Genomic DNA, 9,779 nt, shown 5'->3' on the forward strand with positions numbered 1-9,779 from the left:
AGTAGAAAGGCTAGATTTCAAATTCAAGTTTGTCTTAAGAAAAAATTAGTTTGAGCCATCTTGGTGGTTCAGTTGGTTAAGTAGCTGCCTTCGGCTTAGATCATGATACCCGAGTTCTGGGATTGAACACCAAGTCAAGAGGGCTCCCTGCTCAGTGGGGATCCTGCTTCTCCCCCTCCCTTTGACCCTCCCCCAATCATTCTCTCTCTCTCTTTCTCTCTTTTGAATAAATAAGTAAGTAAATGAACAAATTCTTAAAAAAAAAAAAAGAAAAAGAAAAAGTCTTGTTTTCCCTCTGCATTACATTGACAATGTACCTGTTACCAGTAATAAATATACAGAACAATAAACATGTATAGTCTATGGAATCAGTAAGAATAAAAGCTTATGTGATTTCTTAGCAGAAAAATCCAAATTCTCCTTATCTTTAGAGTACAACAGAGAGCTCAAATTCAAAGTATTTATCTGACTTAGCTCTCCTTATTTTGTTCAATTTGTCTCTTTCCTTATTTGTAATACTGGTATATTTAAAAACCTGCACACGTGCTCAAAAATACATTATTTAAAAACCTTAAAATCTGAGAGATAATGATAATGATGGTACTTTATCCCCATGATAATTTGTAACTAGACCAAGCTTTGAGTTTCCAGTCCTGTAAATTGAACTCAATTGAATTTTCGGTTTCAAACAGCAGGTGGTGGTGGTGGGTCATTCTATCCAGTTTAAGTATTTGTAGCTATTGCTGTGTTGTTGAAAGTAATATATAACATATATTTTGGTTTTAGAACCATTCATATCATCTTGTTAAGATTTATTTTATAAAATAATACACATGACGAGGTCTTATATTATTTGAAAAATATTTTGTGTATACAAATCTTTTAGAAGAAAGAAGATGATTGTATATATGCAAAATGCATATCATTTAAATAATTTAACCAGTTTAGTACACCACAGAATTATTTAAATAATTCTGTGGTGTATTAAACTGGTTAAATTATTTAAATGGTTGTAGTATGTATTTTCAGTAATAAATATGATTTAGTATTAGGGATTAAGTATTTTATCAAATATAGTCTAATTTGTAATTAATATAAAAATGGTAGTATTATATGGTAAAGACTAAAGAAATCTTTGTTATTTATTAAAAGAATGGGTGGGAAAATTGACTTATTTTCAATCCTTCAATTAATTCCTTGTTAAGTGTTGATTACCTTTAAACTCCTTTGATTAACCCTTTAATATACTCTATTATTACTCATCAGTCTTCATTCCTATTCCACTATATTCAAGATCTCTGAATATTTATTTTGAGTCTTGGCTACATTTCAGTTCTTAATTGGTTCAAACTTATAGGGGATGGTATTTTCCAGAATCTTTGATCCGTGCTTGGCTTTGGTTGAACAGTGGGACGGGACAGAAAAAAGGAGAGTATAGTACTCTTTTGAAAGCCATTGTCCTTATTAGTGAAATACTATTTGAATATTGTAGTTCTCTAGGCCATGGTGTATTATTTGAGCCAGTCTCTTTGAGGTCACAGGTTACATAATGTAAAGGTAACTCTTATAAATCTGACTGACCATAGACAATAATAGACATTAGAGGGTATCTCTAAAGGTTTCCATTACTGTTGGCAGTGTCTACTTTATGGCAGGTGGACTGGAGAAGTGGAAAGCTAAGTGGCTGGAAACTGGGGGGATGATGTAGAACCAGGTTGCTGGTAGGGAACTAGGAGTTCTGTGGAAGGAACAGAGGTGAAAATTGATGCAGGAGATGGAGAAATAAGGCAAGTTAGCAAAAGGACTAAAAGTGCTGTATATCAGAGTCTACAAAGTGAAGATGTGGAGACCCTTTACAGTTTGTTTTAGGGCCACTTCATCATTTTTATTATAGGCACTGTGAATCTGGAGCTGGAGTGTAGTGGCAAGGTCATTGCCGAGCAGTTGTGAATGATTAGCTGTGTCTATGGCACGGCTGATTTGAGTGCAGTCAATACCTCCAAATGTATAAATACCATTTATCAAATACCTCCACTCAGAGGCTACTTGGAAAAACAGCTGAGCCAAACTGAGCTTTCTACCCCTCCTTCTTCCCTTGCAATTGTCATCATTTCCAAATAGAAAGCTAGCAATTTCTAATATATACATATATACAAATATCAAATGCATACACACCTATTTATCATATATAATATATATTATGTATATATGATGTATATAAGATCACATATATTCATGTATTATATATTCATATATATCACGCACATGATCTATAAATGCATTATATATTATACACTATGTATGTGTATATACATATTCTTAAGATTGCAAACCCTACTGAAGCAGAAGTTCTGTAGGTAGGAACTTGGGAATCACATTGTAAAAATTTTTCTATAAACTATCATGCATGATATTGTTGTGAACCACCGGTTTGGGTATTTTAAAAATGATTGCTAAAAGCAGTAACTTCATATAATGCAACAAAACAAAATAAAAAGAAGCAGTACAGGTATAGGAGAAACAAACCAGGTTGGTGTGGCCCCCTGAAACTCTTAAATATTTGGAGCCCTCTTTATGGAATAAAATATTAAAAATTACAAATGCAAGATTAGATACAATGTCTTCAGAGTAAGCTGCTTCTGAGGCATAAACATCCAGGCCAATTTCACTTATCAGCCTGGACATGTTTCGGAGCCCTTCTGAGTTGAGAGTCATGGCTTAATGGGTTATCAAGCTGAAAAGAGCTCTTAGCCCTTCATGGACAGTGAAACACCCAATAGCTATGGAGAGGGTCATCCTCTTCATCTCTGATTGCTCAGGTCAAATGCAAGGGTGTGAAGGGAACAGAGAAAACTGCTCAAGATTCCGAGATACTCAGTAGGACAATTATACACACTTGGATCTCCTGCTCTTCTCCCATTTTTCCAGAGAAATCCAACACGCATAGACACTCAAATCTTAGTGACCGTCTGTTGAATAAATGACTGACTAAATGACAAATAAACGAATGGATGAGTGGATGAATGAGTGAACGATGAATGAATGAATGAATGAATGAAAGGCAAGGCAAGGCTTATGACCCATGTGCTGCTATCATAAAATATGGTTGGGCCAAATTTAGAAGTGATTTGTTCTTTTGAGGATTTTAAACTGATTAAATGCATCCTGGGATAATGGTGGTTAATTGTGCTGAGTGGGCCTACTGGAGGAAGGGCCTTTTTGCAGAACTTCAGAAGGAGCTTGTTTACAAAAAAACAAGAAAGTCATTCTAAAGGGCATTTCTTCATTTACATTTCAACATTAGGTAACTCATTCACTTAGGTCTCATTCACCTTGTGCAATAGGGTGCTTTCAGTGAAAAATTCTTAGACTTTCAAATAAGCAAAATAAATATTTACCAAGTGTCCCCTGTGGAAATAGCACAGGAAATTACAAGGAATCTTGGCTACTTGGAAAAAACAAAGATATGTCTTTGCAACCACACTAAATCCTCACCCTAACCCATGGAGTCAGGTTTTTCTCTAGAAAACTAGGGCTTTGGGAGTTTCATGACTTCTCAGGATCGCAAGATCTTAGATATTACAAGATGGTGGAAATAAGGTTCAGAGCCTACACTCTGATTTAATATCCATGATCTCCTACTGTATCATTTTAAGTAACAAAATATTATTTTTTTGCACTTTGCAGAAGTGTAAGTAGACAAACGACTTTTCTGTGTTGTAATAGTTTCCCTGTTGAGAATATAAATGCCTTTTAATTATTTGCATTAATTTTATAATATTTTCTAATGGGGTCAAAAAAGGCTGTGCATTTCCTGGTAATGGCACCACACTGTGTCTAAATCCCACCCTTGTCACACACAATGTAAAATAGGAGGATCCCAAATTACACACACACAAAGTATTATGTGTATGTACATGCATCTAATACATATGTATGTATGTGTATGTACATGTATCTAATACTTTTTATATTTTGAAAACAGAAAAAGGAGTTTCAAAAAAAACTTTAAACACGATGTTTGTATACTTGCTTACTCCCATGCTGAAACACATGTAGGCTACAGTATGTAAGGGTAACTACAAAATAGACTAGTGTGTAAGCTGCAAAACTACTGGTATATACCTTTTGGATATATAGGTGCAATGTGAAATTTATGCTTCTGTTTTTTTTTTCTCTCTCCCTTATGTCCTTTATGAATTTTAATAAACGCATATCAGAAGAGGGGCACCTTGGTGGCTCAGTGGGTTAAGCCTCTGCCTTAGGCTCAGGTCATGATCTCAGGGTCCTGGGATTGAGCCCTGTGTCCTGCTCCCTGCTCAGCGAAGAGTCTGCTTCTCCCTCTCCTCTGCCCCTCCCCACCCATTCATGCTCTTTCGCTCTCTTTCTTTCCCTCAAATAAATAAATAAAACCTTTAAAAAATAATACCAAAGTGAAACACATACCAGAAGAAATAAGGGTTTGGTGGATGCTATAGTTTAGAGAAAATAAATTTATCAAATAATCACAAATAGCTTTTTCTAATTTTTTTCTCCCTTTATCAGTCTCACAGTTCTGAAAGGAGCCTGCCTTAGACTTGTTTTTATAAACAAATATGCGCTGTTGTGTTGTGTGTGTCTAAAGGGCGACTTCTGAGCCCATCCCCTTTAGTTGACCTCTAAAACCAAGTTTAAGCCATCCTGATCTTACTCTATAAATATTTAAATATTTTATTTTTCACAGTCATTTCTGATAATATCTCTGTTTTATACCAACAACGTGGCAGAATCTGAAGACACATGATTTACGACATATGTTTCTGGTTTGTGATTGTTTGGGGTGCAAATTAAATGCAAGAGGGCAATCCCAAACAGACTGTGTGTGGCCAAATTAAAGAGGTTTATGCATCCATTAGGACAGACCGGATATAGGAATTCTAATTAGGAAAATAATATGATACTGTCTCTCGCTCCCAAAAGCTCATTCAAAATGTTAAACTTCTTTAGAAGGTCTTTGCATTTACTTTTCATTTGAAGTTCCAAATTATTTTTGCAAAATCAGTTCTGAGTGATATTTTTAAAGTATATGCCCTCACTTTGTTTTTAGGGTTCAAGGACTGTGGATGTGTGCTATTGATTTGATTCCCAAATTCTGGCATATATCCCAAAAGAAAAAAAAATGCATTAAACTCTAGACTCAAAAGTGCCCATTAGTCAGCTCTGAGCATGCCAAGTTGTCGAGCGATATTACAGTTATGATCTTTAAAGCATTCGCAAAAAAATTGGATAACTTTGTGTAAAAAGCTGGATTTTATGGCTTCATCTATGCCAAAGAGATTGTCCAACAGAAAGCACCCTGGTAAGCCTAATTATTACTCCACATATGGTACGTGGCATTATAAGCTATTTTGAGGTTTGGGGAAAGAGAGAGCCAAGTGAGAACCACAGCTGGGCGTGCTGAGTAATTTTAACATCCCCATGTTGGCAGGGCGTAAGACACAAAATGCTGCTTCAGCGATCTGCCTCTCATATATTTAATATGAGGGCAAATAATTTTGTTAAAATCTACGGGGTGGGGTGGGGAAGGGAGCAATATACAAAGAGTCAGGATAGTGTATCATCTATGATCACTGAAGAAGGTTCTTCAGAGTATCATGGCTGTTATTAGCAAAGGCAGCTTTCATTTCATACTTAAAGATCACAGCAGCCTTATGACACTTCATTTAGGGAAAAAGGCAGAATCTGAATTGGGATGCAACTTAAGGGAAACATTACAAAAATTGTAGTTCTTGAATATGTATGTGATTGTGCAAACAAAATAAATTGGAGAGGATGAATTCAGGGACCCATGGAAGCAATCAGCCATTTATTGGAGTTGCCTTCATGCCTCTTTAATGGATTATGTTTGAAAGGTTCTTTAGAGAGAGAATGAGTCATTAAATAAAGAGGGTTATTTTATACTTATGACTTCAATGGGTCAGGCCAGTGAGAACTATTTTTAAGTCAGATTTGTGGGTATCTCCATGTGGTTTCTGATAAATTCCAACATCCTCCTACCTCCATCTCTGAAGCCTTTTAAAGGTCAGCCTTGGCTACTGTTCACTTGCAGCATCTTTTGCTCAGAGGTCAGTATGACAGTGGAGGGCATGCCCAGGATGTCTGGGACATGCAAAGGGTATTAGCACATGTTAAATGATAATTATATTATTCTCTACCATGTTTTGTTGTACCTCTAAAGCCTTAGCAGATTCCTGGGGCCATCTCCCCCGCCCCCAGGTTTTAGATAAAAACAAGAAAGAATTTCCGTCTATAACAAAATACAGGTATTTGCCTCTCCAGTTTTCCATTCTTAATACTGAAAAAAAAAGGGGGGGGGGATACTACTTAAAGTTAAGGAGTATCTTCTCTAGGGCAGAGTAACTGAGAGCAAATAATTAACATTCCCAGTAGATCTACATGCATGATCAGGCTAAAAGAAAAGCATGACATCCATATTTTGGATAGCATTTTATTTTTTGTGATTATTTCATATTGTTTTAAAACAAAGTCACATATACTTACTTTATTTAAATATACCATTTAAAAATGACAAACAACAAATTCAGGTTTTAATTCAGTCTTTACTTATATTTTTAAAGTGGGAAGATTTCTAGACCTGTGTAGAATATAACTTCCAAGCATTATGATAAGATTAAAATGATTTACCTCTTCATTATTGCCTTTAAGAATGAGCTAGACTTAATACTCTTTGATAGCTGGCCTCTTTGTTGCTATTGCCGTTTTGTCCAAAAGGTGGCACTTGTGTAATCTTTTTCTTTCTGAGGGTGTAGCGAACCAGGGGAGCCAGAGGGACCAGAGTGAATTTTCAGATTGTTTCTCTTTGACAAGCTCCAAGTGGCCACGTCAAAGATCTGCATGTCTGCAACTGCAACTCCTTGCTGCTCAAAGAACCCTTCCCAGAAGAATTCGTCTGATTTTGTGAAAGAAAAACATGCTTCCTGCCTTGGTTTGGTTTAAACCTTAGAATTCTTTATCCCAAGTTTATTTTATCATCTTATTCTTTCCTTCTGATCTTTGACTAAAGTTCTCATTCTTTCTTTTAGATAACCTTGATCCATTTGAAGTTGTCTCTCTTGGTTAGAATGCGTAAGCAACACATGAGTGTGTCTGGACTCTATCTAAACAGACCTATCTGACAGCATAAATCAAGAAGGATAAATCATTCGGACAGGAGAAATCTTTTGAACTGTGGACAGACAGGAAGAGTGAGAGGCACAAAGGGAAAGGGGAAACATGCTGGAGAGATTCTGATGATGAGACTGGAATTCACAGATGAGACTTAAAAGTCAAACATGCAAGCTCTTCCCGGTGGTTCGTGTAGGCTTGCTCCCAATCCCCGCAGCTGAAAAGAATTTTAAACGTGATCTGATGAAGTCCAACACTTCATTTTACAGAAGAGAAAACTGAGTCCCAGAAACCTACAGGAGTGCGTTCCATGGAGCAAACTCAATTCTGTTCCCACTTCTGGTGACAAAAGGCAATGATCTGTTGAAGAGATGTATTAAGTCAGTCACGGGTTGTAAAACAAAATCTTGGGTGGTTTTGAAAACTGAAGTCCCTAAAACAATGGTTCATTTTGCCAGACACATATTATTTTGAGCCACAATTCTGTCTTGGAAGCTTTCCTCTGCTCCACACAGGAATATGGCCAGTCGCTTGTAGGTCACAGATCCGTGCTGTCCCATACAGTAGCCATCAGCCGCATGGGACTATGTAATTGCATTTTGAGTTAAAATTAAATTAAAATAAAAATTTAGTTCCTCGGTTACACTAGCCCCATTCCAAATACTCGGCAGCTACCCGTGACTAGAGGTTGCCTGTATGGGACAGGACGCACGTAGAACTCTCCATCCCTGCTGAAAGTTCTCTTAGGCAGCACTGTTCTAGATCACTGACTGTGGAGAGTATGAACAGAGGACAACACAAACTCAGATACATACTGTGATGGGCTAATCCAGGGTGTAGTATTTGTCCATAGTTTCGTAGTCTATGTGGGTTCCTAAGCAACTCTGTAGCCGGCTATGGAAAACTCGCCGCTTTATATCTTCTTATGTCCTCTCCTGCCCCCTTTCTCTTCCTACTTATGCCTTCTCAAATATTCCTCTTTTTTTTTTTTTTTGGATTGTTTAATAAATCTTGTGGGTATCTTATTTATTCCTTCTTGTGTGCGTCATTCGTTTCCATTTCACAATGTCCAGTAAATACTTAGCATGACACAAATATTGCACGACTAAATGTTGCATGACTAAAAAGGAAACATTGGATGCTCAGTGACGATGAATGGGTTGGGAGGAAAACCTGGGTTCAGAGCCCAATCAAGATAGAACATCTCAGGCCATTTGAATTAGGAAAAACAAGAATTCTTAGCATAACTGTGTAGATTAATAGGTAGAAGTTTATTCTGAGGGATTTGGTGACTTGCCCAAAAATAATACAGATGGTAAAAAAACAAACAAACAACAACAACAAAAAAACCAAACAAACAAAAAACCAAAAAACCTACTCTCAGTCTAGAATCCATGTGTTTTTTTACATCAGGTCCAGTGTCTTTTTTCCTAATCCATTAACGACCCAGAGTAGAGATTGGTTTATGCCAACTTCTAATTTCTTTTAATATCTGCCAATGAATCATCAAATAAGTCGTGTTTTGCATATATTGACATTCTTTTTTTCTTTTTTTTTAAACCCAATCTTCTGAATTTCTTTAAACAAAGACAGAATTATATTTGCATGGGTTTTTCTTCAAAGATCATAGTGAAGTGCTTGTAAAAAAGATCCTCATGTTGAATTGATCAGTGCTTGGTGTTCTGTCAGTACCTGGAACTCTCAGGGGTTAAACATTTCAAGTGTAAATGAAACCAATGATGCTCTTATAAAACAAAAGGATAGATATAATTTTTATCAGTTGGCAGATGAATAAAATCACATTGTTTGCAGGCAGTCAGGAGAACATCAGTAGCAAGCCACTTGTCAGTTTCAGTACTTCCCATGACTGGTCTAACAGTGTGACTCATTCAGGCACACCTAAATCCAGATGTTATTTGAACTCTAGGTCTTATATAGATTTTCTCTTGGAGCCGTCCTTGCATGGAAATTTGACACCACCATCCCATCCGTCAAGAGGCTTTAACTGGGCCCGTTCCTATCTCTGTAGCTTATTCTTTGGAATGGCTTTACCCATACCACCTGCTACTTAGTATGACGGTTGGTAGGAAAGAGACCTTTTCCCCCACACATACATTATCGGCCAAGTGTTAATTTTCATGTTTTCATGAGGTCTCAGGTATCCTGTGTCACTTGCAATTATTTTTTTTTAATCACAAACTGTATTATAGTAGGATGACACTGCATTTATTTATAAAGTGAAACTTGCTGGAGATTGTCCTTCTCTTCATCAATGGAAACTTTCAATAATGCTGTCCTGTTTTTTTATCCTACCCATCAAATTTGCCACACAGGATTTAATTGACCGAAACTTGTTCCTAATATTTCGTAGAGCACTGTCCTGATGCTATCCTCTTTTTCACTTTGGTATACCCTCCTGACAAAACAGACAAATAAAACAAACTAGCAGACATTCTCTCTAGGGTGACTTTTCCACTTTTTAGCACCTCACACCTTTTTCCATCCAATCCATCAATTCAAAGAATTTTCCCTTTCTTATCTACAAGTAATTTGTTCCTCTCTTCTAAGGTTTTCCTCTAGTATCATAGAGTTCAAAGATTCTCATCATCAAAAAT

The 9,779-nt window shown here is 36.6% G+C and overlaps 1 long non-coding RNA gene across 1 annotated transcript; it reads right to left on the reverse strand.

Moving 5' to 3' along the window:
• Positions 1-6,579: 6,579 nt before the first annotated feature.
• Positions 6,580-8,138, reverse strand: LOC309868784. Its single transcript, XR_014313845.1, has 3 exons — positions 7,976-8,138; positions 7,462-7,524; positions 6,580-7,381 (listed from the first exon to the last, which is right to left on the reverse strand). It is a non-coding gene; the product is annotated as an uncharacterized lncRNA (long non-coding RNA).
• Between the last annotated feature and the right edge of the window lie 1,641 nt (positions 8,139-9,779).

This window comes from Mustela nivalis, assembly GCF_964662115.1.
Source record: "Mustela nivalis genome assembly, chromosome: 7".
Classification (NCBI taxonomy): Eukaryota; Metazoa; Chordata; class Mammalia; order Carnivora; family Mustelidae; genus Mustela; species Mustela nivalis.